Genomic DNA, 18,533 nt, shown 5'->3' with positions numbered 1-18,533 from the left:
GTCACAGGATTGAGGGACATTGTGGGGTGTGTGGAACTAAAAAAGTAAGTTTATAAAAATAAATGTCTCTGACAAGTAAAAGTATTCGCGAAGAAATTATACATGAGCTCCACAAACCACTGTGAAAGAATTTTCCAAGAAAACCTGTTACATCCTACGGTACAGACGATTTGTGGCAGGCTGACTTGGTTGAGATGGATTCTGGTCACCCAAATTCAATAAAGGTATGAAGTATTTACTGACTGTAATAGACGTCTTTTTAAAGTATGCTTAAAGACAAATCAGGTATAAGTGTAACCAACGCTTTCAAACGTATTCTGCAAGAAAGGAAGCCAAAAAACTTACAAACAGATAATGGCAAGGAATTCTACAATAATAATTTTAAGGAGTTGATGAAGCTCGAAGGTGTAAACCACTACTCAACCTTTACAGAACTCAAAGCATCAATAGTTGAAAGGTTTAACATGACGCTAAAAGAAAAATGTGGAAACAGTTCGCACTTCAGGGGAATCAAAAATGGGTTGAGCTACTTCCAAAACTGGTGTATGACTACAACAACAGGAAACACAGAACACTAGGAATGAAACCAGTAGACGTAAACGAAAAGAATGCAAAAAAGATGGTACCTACCTTGCAACTCAACGCAGATCCGCCCAAGTTTGTGATAGGTGACAAAGTTAGGATAAGTAAACTGAAAGGCTTGTTCGAGAAAGGCTATACTGCTAATTGGTCGACAGAAATATTTGAAGTGAGTCAGATCAGTAATACCAATCCACCTACATACAAGTTGAAGGACACGAGTGAAGAAGAAATCAAAGGAAGCTTCTACGAACATTAGTTACAAAAAACGAAGTACCCAGATGTGTATCTTGTAGAAAAAGTTGTAAGAAAAAAGGGTGATAAAGTATATGTAAAGTGGTTAGGTTTTGATAGCTCACACAATAGTTGGGTAAATAAAAGAAATGTGATATTTTAATGGTTAAAAAACCATGAAAATCTGATAAATGTTTTAATTTTGTTATGATATTTTCCTCCATTCGATTTTTTAGTCATATCAACAGTTATGAATCTAAAGTCTTCGTTCCAAGCCTTACTACAAAGTTCTCTAACGGCACTCAATTTCAAGCCTCCACCCATAAATTCGTCGTAGATGTGCTTCAAATTAATGTCATCTTGTCTCAATATGTTCAAAAAGTTAAGGTTGTCTCTCACTGGCTGCTTAGGTATCTTTGAGTATGTTTGTGCTAAATAGAAGCAGTCGATGTTCTTATGTCTTCCTCTGGTAAAATATTCTCCAACAACATCTTGATTTTCTGATATAAAGTCGTCAAACACCACAATGGAGCACTCTTCACACTCATCTAAGGGTTTCAAGTCATCACTGTTACTGATAAAGGTAGCCACCTTCTCACTGTGTTCATTTTCTATTCGTTTACATTTTTCCATAAGATGCTTGTATTTGGTTTGTTCTAAGATTTTTAAGTAGATGTACAAGTGCTGTATATCATTCCAGTTTAGCCAACCTGGACATAACAGATAGTTATCAACCATGAAAGTTGTTTTACCACAACCACTTGGGCAAACGATAGCGCAACGAATTGAACTAGGTAATAGCTTCCCATGTCTGTTTTTGATTCGTTTTTCTCGAATTCTGATCTTTGGATGCCAATCAGTTTTATCTTTAGTCATTTTACTTTTTATTTACTGCTTATTGCTTAATTAATAAATGAATATAATTTTTGATGTAAGTGGTACATCCTCAAACTTAAAAAAGAGGCTTAATGTGCCGATACGAAACATGTATACAAAGGTTAGTTTGGTTGGTTTTTATTCAACATTTTTAACCCCAATTATCACAAAGGATAATAACAGATTACACTATGAGAAAGATGGTGTGGTTCACAGTTTAAATATTCCTCCGGGGCAGTATAGTCTACACAACTTTGAGAAGTTTATTCAGAGCCAGGAACCTTTCAATGCTGCTAACATAAAGATTAAGGAAAATAACGTACTGAACAGAGTCGAGATAGAAAGCTGAGAATTTAAGCTGTATTTTAACAAGGAATGAAGTATTGGGAGGGTTCTAGGTTTTAGAGACGAAATTGTGGAACCTGCAACAAACGTTGTTGCAAAAGAGATACCGAAAATAATCCCTTTTGAAAAAATTAAAGTGCATTTTAACTTAGCAAATGGTATGTTTGTGAAGGACTCTGACCATTTTCATCGAGAGATAAATATTATTACTTCTTTTAAACCCAAGTTGGAAGGGTGTGGTCTATTACATTTCAGTAGTCCGATTATATACGAACCGAGTTATCAATTATTTTTTCTGGTTCATGATCAAGTTCAAAACCTGGAAGTAAGTGTAACGAATGAAAATGATGCTGCGATAGATTTTGGAGGAGCGTCGGTCACTGTGCTTTTAGAAATGTTTTAATGCTTTTTTTAAATATTTCAGTAAATAAAATGAATAAGATAGAAAGCTATCAGTGGCAGTCTTTTCCAGTAAATGAGAAGACTAGAAATAATATGAACCTACCGAACAAAGATGTAGAAATAGACATCAAAGTTGGTGATGTTTGGTTTGACAACAATGCATACTTGTATATGACATATAACGTTACTCATGCAAATGGTTCAGATTACATTTCTTACGAAGGCAAATCGAATGTTAAACTAGTTGACAACTTTCCGACACAGTTATGGAGTGCACTGATTGTTAAGAAAAGAGGACACATCATCTACAGGTTAGAAAACCCTAGTATTTCTTCAACGGTTTTATACCACCTTACTTCTTCTCTCGACGATGATATTAGATTAGAGGGTAATTTCATTAACAATGGTAAGTTACAAAGAAAGGAAAATGAGGTGTTGTACCCACTAAAAATGTTTGTTTGGATTTTTTAAAGATTACAAAGAAATCATGTGGGAAGGTGACTTGACAGTAACTTTTGTGGGAACCGCAAATGCTGGCGATGCCTTGTTAAGATGGTTTAGTGGTGCCGAAATTGAAGGCTCTCGACCTGAGCTGGGTAAAGTAACCATTACCAGTTTATAGATTCGAGTACCCATTGTTAAGTATGAGCCTAACTATGAACTACAGTTACGCGAAAAGATGCGAAAGAACCCAAAGATTCCGATTTCATTTTTTGATCTTCAAATGCAGGAAATAGCGGGAATTAGTGGTAAAAGAAACTTTGAACTCGATATAACAAATTACTAAGTTTGACATGCCTTATTTTGTATTTGTAGTGTTTCAGACAAACAGGAAAGGAAACCAAGATGCGGACTCTTCTGTGTATTATCATGTTCATCTCCAAAACATTTATCTAAAGAATGGTAGAAATGAGATATTTCCTGAAGAACTGTGGAACATAGATCCCCCAGGTACTTTTTTGAAAGCTTACAATGCCTTCGCAGATTTTAACTGGATAACTGAATTGAAAGATGACCATAAAATTAGTGCATACAATTTCATTAATTCGTACCCTGTTTATGTAATCAATATGAGCAGGCGTAAGAATGTTGTCACTGCACAGAAAACAGCAATGAAATTATCGGCGACATTTAATGCGCCTATTCCTGATAACTCTTTGGCGTACATCACTATGTATGGTAAGAGAAATCTGACTTCCGATCTTAAGCATGGACTAATTACTGAAAACTTTTGATAGTATTGTTAAATGGAGAAGGTTTAATTTTAATGCTTGACAAGCCATTAAAATTTATGGAAACAACAAGTTTTAAATACCTGTTTTACGAGAGTTGCGTTTACTCCAGCTATATCTAAAGCTTGTTCAAATCTTTTTAAAGATAAAGATATTGGAAAAATTTTTGAAAAGAATATGTTACCAAAAACTGTTAATGACAAACGAAGTAATTAATTAAAAAGGAAGATTATCGTATTTATTCTGTTTGTACAGAACCCGATAGTAACAGGTTCAGTACAAATAAAAAACCATATATATTTTTAACTTATAATGGTTTACTTAGAGTTGTATTTGAATCAAGATCTGGTGTAGCAAAAATTTTTGAAATTGGGCTACAAAAATAATATATGCTACATATGTGGGTATTGACCTTCAATGTGAAGAAGTATCAAAAACCATTCTTAAAGCAGATTCAAAGTGTGTTAAAACTCTTTTAAGTAAATCTGTATGTGGTACTCCATGCATATACTTGTTTTGCGTTTACTCCAGCTATATCTAAAGCTTGTTCAAACCTTTGTTCATCAGTACTGAGATGTGCTGTATATACTACTTTAGTAGCCCACTTACGAAAACGGTATCCTGTGCCTGAATTTTATCGAAAAATAAACATTTAAAAGACCAGTATAAGTAAAAAATGTTCGTTTGACTCGTTTTTTATTCTTCTTTGGACCCAAAGGTAAACATTTTTGACTCTTGAGGCATTAAACATCAAAACTATGAAGAATATTGTGGATAAGGAGACAGATAAGGTTAAATTGGAATATAAAATGATTACGTGAGATACAAAATCAAAATGCTTGATTAATAAGGATGTTAGTAAAGAATTCAAATTTGAATATGATAAAAGAATGATTGAGCCTGAGGTATACGGTATTATTGAAACATATCCTTGGGGTTATTGAATAAAAAAATAAATAGGAAAATAAGGTAGACACAAACCACAATCTTAAATAAGATTAAAAAGAATAAAATAATTTTTAAGGTAGATGCAATCTTAAATAAGATTAGATAATAACATAGGTAAAATAATTAAGAAAAATATTTAAGGTAGACTTAGAGCACTCTGTAAAGATAAGTGAAACATTTTTTAAGGTTAAATTTAACCCTAGAAGATGGTTTGCTCAGTGTAGGAATAATTATTGAAAAAATCTTCGATTACATTTTAAGGTGAAATTAGCCACACCTTTTGCCACCTTTTATTGTGACTTTTTATTCAAACAAAATGGATGGTTTCACCACACATTTTAATACTTTTTTAACCTTAAATAAGGTGAAGCTTAACCTCGATCTTTCTCAGAACTTTTCAATGGGTTTTAATCTTTTTAAAGATTAGTTTGAACCATATTTTAGTCATATTTTATAATAAAACCTTGTGACTCTTTTATGGTTGATCTTAATCACAACTTTTGATTAAGTTTTAAGATTGCTTTGAATACAAATTGTTTCAAAATTTTACATATTTATAGACTAAATTTTTATGGTTACTTGTCACCTTAAATAAGGTTGAACAAGATTTAGTTTTCTAAAACTCGTTGGAGAGGTTATGGTTGGTTTGAACCATAAATGAGATTTACTCATGATTGTGTTTTATGGTTGGTTTCAATCTTAAACAAGATTTACTTTTAGAAACATCATTGGAGAGGTTGTGGTTGGTTCAAACCATGAAAAATTAAATGAGGTTAAGGTAAGATATAATCTTAAACAAGATTTTCCAACAGATAAGTAAAATAATTTTTAAGGTTAAGTAGGGCCTTAAAAAATAAATAGAATTATGGTTGAATTTAAACCTAGAAGAGGGGATGCTCGCAAGTGACCCACATACTACTCGCATAAATAAATGTAACACGCTGATGTGTCAGTATATTAGAGATCAACAATAAAGACATCTAAAAAAGACAATTGATAAGTTAATTACACTGTGTACTCTCAATAACTGAAGTTCAAAATGGTTCAAATGGCTCTGAGAACTATGGGACTTAACACCTGAGGTCATCAGTCCACTACAACTAAGAGCTTCTTAAACCTAACTAACCTAAGGACATCACACACATCTATTCCCGAGGCAGGATTCGAAACTGCGACCGTAGCGGTCGCGTGGTTCCAGACTGAAGTGCATATAACCGCTCGGCCACTAAAGTACGCGTAGCTTAGAGATGCTGTAGGTTCTTCTGTTCTGCTACATTATACACAATGAGAATGAAGTTCTTAATTACAAGAAATAGTTTTTTAATGCTGATACAGTTTGATAGCCTCTGAATATTAGTAATATTTAGTAGCTTCACGCTACATCGATATAACTTCCGCATTGTAGTCTTCCATACCAACATTGAAAAGTCTGTAGGTGCAGAAAACCTGGGGAAAGCTCTTAATTGCTGCTGCTTAAAAAGAGTTGTCAGCCGATCAGAATCGCATGCAGTGATGTCATGTCTATTCTACGTCCTCTCGTGTATCTTATGCACTGAATCCTCCATTGGAGACTGCGAGCGATGGAAGTACGAGCTCCCCTAGCGATGTGCTGGAACGAGATCCAAAAGTTGCGTCTCTTCTCTGGCGTAGCAGTGGGCAACTCTCGGCAAGCCGTGCGTTGTCGACGAAGATGCTAGCGATGCTGCTGCATATTGTCCATACAGAGAAAAAGGAATTCAAATTATTGGAAACAGTAACCTTAAATGTAATGAAAACAAAAACAAATAATGCGAAAATCAGATGCCAGACTGAGGAACCTTAAGGAAATGTCACTCACACACGACAGAAGTGGCTTACCAAACACTTACTGGCCGATTTTTGAGCTCCGATTATCAGTCTGGAACCGTCACCGGGTTTGATAAATAGAAAAGAGAGACGAAATCCAACGAAGAATGCGCGCGTTTCATCACGGATTAGCGCAGTCGGCGCAAAAGCATTACGGAGACAATCAACAAACTTCAGTGACAGAAGCTACAAGAGAGGCATTGTGCATCATGGAGAAGTTTACTATTGAAATACTGAGAGAGCACGTTGCGTTAAGAGTAGGGAACACATTACTTCCTCCCTCACACTGCGACGGGTCAGGCTCTTTTCGCGCAGTTTCCTTTCCCTGAAAGAAAATCCACCTACCTCGTTTCTTAGGTAGTTGCTGCACTCGCCTCTCCTGATAGCAGCTACTGGAAAAATTGCAGAAAAGCAGTGTTGAAGAAACTGCAATTTAATAGCCGCTCACCGGAGGCCGCGATACATGTTTGCTGAAATACAATCTATGAGCAATCTTCCTAAATAAATTGAGTTATTGGAATGGTAGTAATTGTTTACTCAAACGAGAACGCGAAGTTGGTAATTCTATTTAAGCTCTTTATTGTCTTTAAGCCTGATCATCAGCCCGCTAATCTACGTTTGAAGAAAGTTCAGTTCACAATTCTATCCACACTCAAACCCCGCCAGAATTAACTTTCAAAGTTACGGAATTTACTTAACTGCAACACAGACGATTTTCTAGCATACACGTTTGCAGTCGATGTTCAATAATAGTTCGTTTTTTAACGTTAATGCTCGCCATAAGCACTTAGTAAAAGTTTACGAAGTACCGCCACGCTTTTAATTATTAAAGTTACTCGCGTCTTTCGCGGAACGAAAAGTCACAACTCGCTCAAACTCACACTACGCGTTACTGGACTCTTCCAGTCTCAAATCGCACAGTACCGAACCGATGAAGCCGTTTTATGACTTCATTTTACACATTATTCGCGAGGACACATCAAGCATGTCTCTTCTCGATCACAGTTCCTTCGCGACTCCTCATCCACTCGCGACTCACTCTCCTAGTCTGCTAACCGTCCTCGCATCTCATTGGCTCACACATCACACAGCCAATCAGAATTAACTCTTTGGGTGCGCCTCGCGCCAAAATCTAGCACGCACCAGTCATGACTTCTGAATCATTTACGTCATGATTTCTTGTTACACAAAATTTACTGTATAATTTAACAAACCGAAAGGAAAACTAGACTTTACTTTATTTCCAGAAATTATTTAAATACTCGCGAACGTTCTGGCTGCTTGTACAATACCATACACTCTTGGACATCCGACATTCACTAAGATGGGGAACCACTGGCTACTCTGTTCCCACGGTTACATCGTCTGAACACTTGCGAGTTCCAACCTAGATTTTATACACTTGCAAAGAATGGCGAATGTCCCTCTTTCATTCACTCAGGCACACTCATTCACTCTCACCTACTCATATAAAATAACTGTTCACAAAAATTCAAAACATTTATGGTTTTAACAAAGTTATAGGTGAATTTCTAAAAGTAAAATTCTCAAAATAAATACAAAAGCACGGAAGGTGATTTTGTTTCATAGTTGGATGGTCACTGAAGGTGATCTATACATAATGGTATTTATTTAGACTCGAAAATTGTAGAAATTTGCGTTTTCTGTAAGATTTTTCTAATTTCCAAAATATGCAGGTTTCAAAGCTCAAATTTGGATGACTTATTTTTATTCATAACAGAAACTAGTATATTAACTTTTAATTTCCTCAGGTTCCTCAGTTAGAAGTTATTAAAGATGAAAGTTCCACGTTATACACGCGGCTAGTTAGCGCACAGGTCTTACATTCTCACGGTATAGACATGCCATATGGTCGTGACGTCAGACGAACGGACACCGGTAATCTGCCCGCTACAGCACATATGCTAATCTGATGGCTACTTTACAGTCTGTCTACATTTCACAGTAAATATTTGATAGAAAACTGTGCGCTCGCACTAGTTGCGACGCCACAACACGTCCCCGAAATGACCACAACGAAGAAGTTCGAGATATTTGAGCTAGTACGGAGACTTGCCGATAATCATTCTTCCCTTGCGCCATTCGCCAATGGAACAAGGAAGAGGGGGATGAGATAGTGGTACAAGAAGCCCTCACTGCCAAACACCGTCACACCGTCATGTAACTTGCGATGTATAGATATAGATATAGAATCTCTACGGTCTAATCGAGATAAGCAAAATTTCAGACCATTATAGGCTCTTTCCAGAGATGGTGAAAGAAACACGAGACAGTGGGAAAAATAAGAACGAGTACATGTTACTGGTATAGACCTTTCCAACCTTTAGTTTGCTGCTAACTGTATACTGTTTGTTTCGGGTGTTAGGAAACATCAGCAATGAATAGCGGAAGTCAATACACATATTTTAAATATCTGAAAATCAGTTGTAATATTCGATAATGCGTCTCCTGTCAGACAAGATTATTTGTATACTGAAGCTTTCAACGACTTCTGCTTTTCTCATCGATTACTGTCACTGTGCTACTTTCATAGGTAGATAGCCGAACTATGTGATGGAGAAGTCACGACGTCGTAGAAATGACCAGACAGTATGTCGGTGCCTGTGATGAAAGTCCGTTTGAAACGTGCCCTTAGAAAAATTGTGCAGGATTGTGCTTAAACCGACACACAATATTTTTAGCGCAACGCAATCTGACTTTCAAAAATCCCTACAAAAGAATAGCCCTGACTAACATCAACCTCTACGTTTCACATATCACTTACTTCACAAAAATCTTGGTTACTCGAACTACTGCAATACAGCGAACGTCACTACTGCCAGCTAAATAAAAGATTCAAACTACGGAAGGCACTAACTACTGATAGGCATAGTTAGCGAATGAAAGATTTTAATAGAGAACAAACAATGTATTTACTTTAATAGTCATAATATATATATCAGTTCATGACATCCAGTCTTACAAATTTCAAAACTCCTCCATCTCCCTCCCCACGTCCACCACTGCTGGCGGCTCACCTCCAACTGCGCAACGCTACGTGCTGTTAACATCCAGCTGCCCAACACTACAATGGCGATTATTACAACAATGCCAACCAGCCACTGACTGCACACAGCACAGCCAGTGATTTTTCATACAGAGCGCTATGTGGCGTTACCAATAAAAAAACCTAAACAGCCTACTTACACATTAGTAGCGACGTAGTTTCCGTTAGATTTTAGATAACTCAACATATTTCTGAGTAGCATTTTAGCATCGACTCCCTGTTTCCATGCAGAGCATGGGACTTGTCCCATTTAACTGTTGAAACCGTTGCTGCGGACTCCGATCTGAAAGGCTTCCTTAACGACAAAATTCAAACAGGTAAATAGATGTGATAATATTTTCGTTTCATTAATTACAGTCTTGTTTCTTTGTGAGGCTGTTTTCAGGAATAGCTAGGGCGCTGACGACCTTGCTGTTGATCGTCCGAACCCACGAATTATCATCAAAATATTGATAACCGTTAATATCAGCTTCTGTTACACGTTTTGGCTTGTGGTGACACTGATTTCTAGTGCGAAAATCATTCAAAAATTCATGGTTAATCATCTAGAAATGGAGAAAAGTATGAAGTTAATTTCTAGAAGAGTCGTGAAAACAAGAAAATGTGATAGGGAACAAACAGATATGGAAAACGTAATTACGATTATAATTAATGTAAAGTGGAGGTATGCAGTACATGTAGTAAAATTGTTTGTGATATCGGTATTTGAATTTAAAGAGCCATGAGAAGACCAAAACGAGGACCTGAGTGAAGATGGGAGACGAAATTAAAAGAATACCCTTAAGATCATAATGCATAGAACTTAGCTGGATCCAGGTATAGACGTCAGGACGTGTCAAACTGCTAGCAGACACCTTGGGCTGCTGGTACGTCGGAACGGAGAGCTCTTCCTCCGTCTGGAGATGGGTTGCGGTGGTGGGGGTAATTGGAATCATGCGGCGAACCGTCAGTAAAGATCCATGGTTAAGCCTTTTCTTCAAGAGAGTTACAGTGACGTAATGTCATCGGGGAGGAGATCGGTGGCATCAGTGACACAGCCAGCTACAGTCGCTGGAGCGCTCTGGCACCAGCAAATGTCTGCCAGGAAAGTGGAGTGTGCTAGGGTGGCGAGTGCTTGTGACAGCATAGACCTGCTGCAAAGTGGCATGTTGTCAGCGATGGGCGACAGAGGGCAGATCTGGTTGTTCTGCCCCCAGTAACAGCAGCATACAACACACCAAATGCAAAAATGTAGGTCCTCACGGGTTGGCGGTCAGCGATGGACTAGCTGAACAGGTAGGGGGCGCAGAACCGAACCGAACCGAAAGTTCCTCTCTGAAGCCATGATGCAACACTCCTCACCCCTTCGAAAAATCTGGTCTTCCGATTCTGATCTGTTTCCGTCTCTGAACGAAAGAATCACAAAAAATGTTTAAGGCAGACATGGAAATACAATAGTCTCTGCTCTCCTTACTCTAATTCAGAATAACAACATGGCTCATTCTCCGTTTAACAGCTTAAATGATATTTCCTACCATTAACCCAATCTGTTATTACCCGGTGCATTGGAAGATCAATAGATCGGGTAATTATTGAACCATCACGTAAGAGACTAGTACAATACACACATCAAAAAATGTTTTGCATCACCTCGCGTCGGAGAGTTCCGAAACCTGTACAGAAAATTGGAACAGAGATCAACATAAACATCATTTCCGTCCTTTTTATTGCTAATGAAGAACGCACTTAGCATGTCGTACCACCATGCAGCGACACCTTCAGAGGTGGTGCTCCAGGTTGCCGTACACACTGGTATCTCTAACAACCAACAGCACGTCCTCTTACATTAATGCATGCCTGTATTTTTTGTGGCACACTATCCAAAAGTTCATCAACGCAATGTAGGTCCAGGTCACGTCGTCCATAAACAGACCTTCTCAGTTTTTACCAGGCATATTCGATAGGATTCATGTCTGGAGCACATGCTGGCCACTCTAGTCCAGTGATGTCGTTATCCTGAAGGAAGTCATTCACAAGATGTGCATGATGGGGGCGTGAATTGTCGTCCATGAAGACGAATGGCTCGCCAATATGCTGTCAATACAGTTGCATTACCGGTCGGAGGACAGCATTCACGTATCGTATAGCCGTTACGGAGCCTTTCATGACCACCATCGGCGTACATCGGCCCCACATAATGCCTCTACAAAACATCAGGGAAACTCCACCTTGCTGCACTCACTGGACAGTGCGTCTAAGACGTTCAGCCTGACCATGTTGCCTCCAAACACGTCTCCGGCGATTGTCTGGTTGAAGGCATATGCGACACTCAACGGTGAAAAGAACGTGATGCCAATCCTGAGCGCTCCATTCGACAAGTTGTTAGGCCCATCTTTACCGCGCTATATGGTGCCGTGCTTGCAAAGATGGAACTCGCCATGGACGTCGGGAGTGAAGATGCGCATCATGCAGCCTATTGCGCACAGTTTGAGTCGTAACAGGACGTCCTGTGTCTGCACGAAAAACATTATTAAACTTGGGGGCGTTGCTGTCAGGGTTCCTCCAAGTCATAATCCGTAGGTAGCGGTCATCCACTGCAGAAACAGCCCTTGGGCAGCCTGAGCGAAGCATTTCATCGACAGTTCCTGTCTCTCTGTATCTTCTCCATCTCCGAACAACATCGCTTTGGCTCACTTCGAGACGCCTAGACGCTTCCCTTGTTGAGAGCCCTTCTTGGCATAAAGTAACAATGCGGAGGCGATCGAACCGCGGTATTGACGTCTAGGCATGGTTGAACCGCAGACAACACGAGCCGTGTACCTCCTTCCTGGTGGAATGACTGGAACTGATCGGCTGTCGGACCCTCTCCGTCTAATAGGCGCTGCTCATGCATGGTTGCCTACATCTTTGGGCGGGTTTTGTGGCATCTCTGAACAATCAATGGGACTGTGTCTGTGATGCAGTATCCACAGTCAACGTCTATCTTCCGGAGTTCTGGGAACATGGGTGATGCAAAACTTTTTTTGATGTGTGCAATATTACCAAATTCGCTTTCCCTTTGTATGGTCCACTCACCTGAAGTCAAAGTCACCATATGTCAGAAACTGTACTACACACTGCTTGTAACCTTTCCGTTTCAGACACATCGGAGGCTTAATTCTGAATACTGTTACATTACCAAATACCACTCCAAGCCTTGTTTATTCTTGTACTTTCTGCTTCTGATGTCGTTTGAAGCTACCACTAAAACAAGAGCTCAACTGGTTCTTCGACATTTTTATTAACTTCTTCCTATCGATTTGTTGCTCATACATCTACTGAGTTCTGTTAATCAGGTTGAAGTTGATATTAAATACTACAAAATACCGTAGTATAGTGCTAAAGTAGAAGAGAATAAAAAAAGAATCCAGAAATATATATAAAATGCCTAGATTTAACAATGAAAGAAATCACACCAGTTTTGACAGCAACAAAAAATCGGAAAGTAATAGGTTTAGATGAAATTAATGGAGAGTCAGACATGAAGAACTATCACTACACTTTAAATTGTTATGCATTTTTAACACGTACTGGGAACAAAAAAGATGTACCAAGAAACTGGAAGATAGCAGACGTACGAAAGGAGAAAGAAATGGTTGTGAAAATTACAGCGCTATAAGCTTGCTTGTCACAGCATATAAACTTGATTCATGTATTTAAAAGATGAGACTGTAAGTAATAGTAGAATATTTTGTAATGAAAGAACTGATCGTATTTAGAAAGGGACGATCTACATCTGGTGCAATCTTAATTTTACAACAGCTTATTGAAACGCAGAAAATGTTTAACAAAGATATATTTATTGCTTTGACAGAGTCTCAGAAGGCCTCCGATAATGTGATAAGAGGAAAGTTATGAAGAGTAACGGAGCACAGAGCTTACTACTTACGGATTCTATTAGCTATCAAAATTAATTAAAAAGGACCGTCAGTTACGTTAGATATAGAAGAATTATGTACAAGGTCGACACATGTGAATAACTGACTGGGACGAGGCTGTAATTTATCCTGCACACTGTTCAGTACATATGCGATGCACTTCGCGGAGGAATTCTAGAATAAATGCTGGGATACAACTAAACAACTCGGTAAAGCTAAAATCATTCCTCTATGCTGATGATTTTACATTCATTTTTTCATGAGAAGATGATTTTCAAACACGAATTCATGCCGTAGATTTCGCAGAGACGGCAGACTTCAAGTCATCATAGTTCAGCCACTTCACACGAAGTATTTAGTAAATTATGTACACGACTTTAGTTGTGGATCAATCTATCTGTTAGTCAATAATGGATCAAAATCCCTACAGTGATTTCTGAAATCTTCCTGAACTTACAGATAGAAGCTAGCAGGGAACTTCAGTTTGTACATCATCGCATCATAATTTCTTAGTTTTTCCAATTCTACATCGTACTGTGAACGGGCAAAACAAGACAATGCACTGACTGTGTGATTGGCACTACATTTAGTCTTCTACAGAAAATCATGAGTTATGTAACATAAATGAAACGTGCATCGATTAAAACCCACGCTAGTATTCATGGTCAGAGATTCATTTGTTACTAGTGACCGAAAGTGACTCACCTGGCTAATTGATGAAAGCCCACACACGAAAAAGGAGCGATATATTTTCAATGAATAGACCAGAATAACTGCATGAGATATTGCTTCAGTACTTTTTTTTAATTGCGATATTTATTTGCTGTCGATCTTTGAGTACCTTTAACCAAACGCACAATTGTAGAACAGACTCCTAAAATGAAAACTGATACAATTTTTAATGCAATACATGTGTTGCGGATATACAAACACATTATTTCGCACATGATGATGAAAAAGACCGATGTTTATTCTAGAACATAAAACAATTTTGTCCACCACACATTATATTATCATATTCGGTTCCAGTCACACTGTATTTTATCAAGCTCAAACCCATTTTCTCCAAGTATCACAAAAATAAAGACTGGTGTCGTCGATGTAAGTGCCATTGTTGTAAATAAATAGTGGGAGGTAAAAGTATCCTTCTTTCAAACGAGCATTTAATGCAATACTAAAATATTGAAATAAATATCATCAGACAACGACACATAAAGTATTACGCTAGTTTCAAAAGAGCAAGGATAAAGTTTTAGTTTTAAATTATCTCCTTTATGGATCGTCACTCTCATCCCAGCGATGAAGCAGGAGAACAATTACCTGAATGATGAAGTGTGATTGAGGAGTAGCCCTTCAGCGTCAAAAACCCCCTTTTCTGGCTCATCACGTCCGCTGCGCAGCAGTGCGTGGCCAATTTCCTGAACCGAGATGCGTGACTGTGAAACCAGCTTCGTCCTAAATTTTTCTTTAAAAGAAAAAAAAAGAAAAAGAGATAGGCGGGACGGGGTAGAGAGAAATAGGTTCTGTTGTGCCAAGCAGCAGTACATACTGCATCTTGTTGCGTGCGCCGTTGTGGTACTCCCATCTATTTTCGGTGTCCCTTTCTGAAGCAATAATTCATAGTCTCTTCCCGCAACACTTTAAATTCCGTTGTGACTTAATTAATTTTTTTCCTTCCTTCAAAAGCTATAGTCCATTAACATTGTTGTTGTTGTCTTCAGTCCTGAGACTGGTTTGATGCAGCTCTCCATGCTACTCTATCCTGTGCAAGCTGCTTCATCTCCCAGTACCTACTGCAACCTACATCCTTCTGAATCTGCTTAGTGTACTCATCTCTCGGTCTCCCTCTACGATTCCTACCCTCCACGCTGCCCTCCAATGCTAAATTTGTGATCCCTTGATGCCTCAAAACATGTCCTACCAACCGATCCCTTCTTCTAGTCAAGTTGTGCCACAAACTTCTCTTCTCCCCAATCCTATTCAATACCTCCTCATTAGTTACGTGATCTATCCACCTTATCTTCAGTATTCTTCTGTAGCACCACATTTCGAAAGCTTCTATTCTCTTCTTGTCCAAACTAGTTATCGTCCATGTTTCACTTCCATACATGGCTACACTCCAAACAAATACTTTCAGAAACGACTTCCTGATACATAAATCTATATTCGATGTTAACAAATTTCTCTTCTTCAGAAACGCTTTCCTTGCCAATACCAGTCTACATTTTATATCCTCTCTACTTCGACCATCATCAGTTATTTTACTTCCTAAATAGCAAAACTCCTTTACTACTTTAAGTGTCTCATTTCCTAATCTAATTCCCTCAGCATCACCCGATTTAATTTGACTACATTCCATTATCCTCGTTTTGCTTTTGTTAATGTTCATCTTATATCCTTCTTTCAAGACACTGTCCATTCCGTTCAACTGCTCTTCCAGGTCCTTTGCTGTCTCTGACAGAATTACAATGTCATCGGCGAACCTCAAAGTTTTTACTTCTTCTCCATGAATTTTAATACCTACTCCGAATTTTTCTTTTGTTTCCTTTACTGCTTGCTCAATATACAGATTGAATAACATCGGGGAGAGGCTACAACCCTGTCTCACTCCTTTCCCAACCACTGCTTCCCTTTCATGCCCCTCGACTCTTATTACTGCCATCTGGTTTCTGTACAAATTATAAATAGCCTTTCGCTCCCTGTATTTTACCCCTGCCACCTTTAGAATTTGAAAGAGAGTATTCCAGTCAACATTGTCAAAAGCTTTCTCTAAGTCTACAAATGCTAGAAACGTAGGTTTGCCTTTTCTTAATCTTTCTTCTAAGATAAGTCGTAAGGTCAGTATTGCCTCACGTGTTCCAACATTTCGACGGAATCCAAACTGATCCTCCCCGAGGTCTGCATCTACCAGTTTTTCCATTCGTCTGTAAAGAATTCGCGTTAGTATTTTGCAGCCGTGGCTTAGTAACCAAATAAGCTGAAGTGAATATACAGCTTACATGTAAGCAATGAGCTGTGGCAGGCAGTAGATTCGTAGTCCATTAACATTGGTAACCAAATAAGCTTCAGTGAATATATAGATTACATGTGAACAATGAGCTGTGACCGGTCGTAGATAATGAGTGAGCTTTAATGCAATAATATGTGTGGAGTCATACACACAGCCTGATCATTGTGTCCGTCTTCAGCATTCGTTGTTCATTACGTCGCCTTTAATTTCCTTTTTTTGTAGGGAAAGGAACAAAAAAAAGAAATAATGCAGATGCGGTTATGGAGGAAAGTCACAAAAAGTTCTCAACAACACGTGGAACGTGAGTGACTAATTGCTGTCCAGTGCTAGGTGCTGCACATTACAAAGAAAACACATGATTTTAAGAATTAAAATTGCCAGGCGAGATAGCGTACATCACTGAAGTAAAATGTTGGAGGAACAGGACGGAATAACTAAACTGACCTGAAAACATTGTAAGACTAATTAGCGTTTATGTACTATTACCACAGAGGAACGTTTGTTATAAACACAAAAATTAGATCACAGAATAAAAGAATTACGATACAAACGTCAGAAGAATAAAAACATCGAGAGTGAGGGACTCTAAATCCTATCAGAAGCTGCTAGATATCACCAAGTCTATCTGGCCACACGTGCTTGCAAACTTTGCTTATTTTTTAGCGGAAAGCACTTGACCCGTGCCAACCTCTGCACATTAGAGAAACGCTCTGCCTAAGTTAACCGAAGACCTGGCGTGTTCTTCTACTCATTGCTAACTGCCAGGACGTTGAATTTCTCAGTCATTGCCACTGGCTACAGATGCTACTAATCAAACAAAAAGGGGGGGGGATAGAAGCTATAGGTGCTTTCAGTTATGTCTGTCATATTTCTTGCATTTTGATCCCTTTAGCCAGGCTGACGGTATTTAATCATATGAAAAAGGAAACGAGTTAGTCAAAAATGTGGCTTGTGCTTTCCACATTCTGTAAGAAAGGAGAATCCAGTTAGTAAATACAGTAAATATCGAAAGAAACGAACTGATTCAGACGATGCAGAAAAGCAAAGCGATACTGAGTGGATACCTGATTTGGCATAATGATTTCTGAAAGACCATCTACGAAGATAAAAATTCTGGGAATAAAGTTAAGACGTAGATTCATAGCATCCATACCACAAAGTGTAATTAGTGGAATTAAATGTACTAGTTACAACTGATTGCCGTATACCCCGAAACACAGTGCTGCCTTCAGTTAATAATGAAAGTGGTACCATCAAGCTTTACCCTGTCGAAAGCAATGTGTGCAAGTTGAATTACTTTTGCTCCTTTTGTTCGCTAATTAGTATCCTGACTCTCTGTTATTGAGATTATCGTGGCATTAGACTCCTTCAAACCAGCAAGATCCACAGTGACCAACTTCTGCCTATTTATTCAACCCAATATGTAAAATATGTTTTAGTGGGAAACCAAAAATGATAGACTAGTTACCTCCACGGAATCCTGTGTAGTCTTCCACAGCCAATCCGCGATTTTAAATAACACTAACGTCAAAATAACCTGACCGTCATAAAGAAAAAAATCAGATTTTGTTCAGGCACTGTCACCCAATCAACTCCGAAAAAAGATATCTCTCTCAACACGACCAGGGCATTACTTTCGTGATCAGCACGATGAAATGGAGCTTCGAATTTTTGAGGACACACGAGAATGGAAAATAATGAGCCAGTTAAGTTCTACATCACCCAGTACTTGGACATCACTTCCTTTTGACGTTGTACAGTGATTTATAAAGTGTTTAATCTTTTTTCCCATTAATCGAGACTCCGGATTCCATCGATCACAGAACAGTTGAATAGCGTAGAGCGCAAAGCAAATGGCCAGCGTAATGAGTTTCAAGTCTAGTACCACGCAGTCATTTATTTCTTCCTTCTCATTTGCACGATAAGCAATAACAAAAGACACCTTTATTCATCTGTTGCATCACAATGCCACACATTAATCACTATCCGAAGAATGTTACAGGTCTTCATATATGTTAGCTGCATTTTACGTAGGTGTGCACTCACATGTCTGCTACAACATTCTTTCACTTTGAAACATGGATAACATAACACTGTCT

Source organism: Schistocerca gregaria, chromosome 1 (assembly GCF_023897955.1).
Source record: "Schistocerca gregaria isolate iqSchGreg1 chromosome 1, iqSchGreg1.2, whole genome shotgun sequence".
Taxonomy (NCBI): domain Eukaryota; kingdom Metazoa; phylum Arthropoda; class Insecta; order Orthoptera; family Acrididae; genus Schistocerca; species Schistocerca gregaria.
This window is presented reverse-complemented; position numbering follows the sequence as displayed.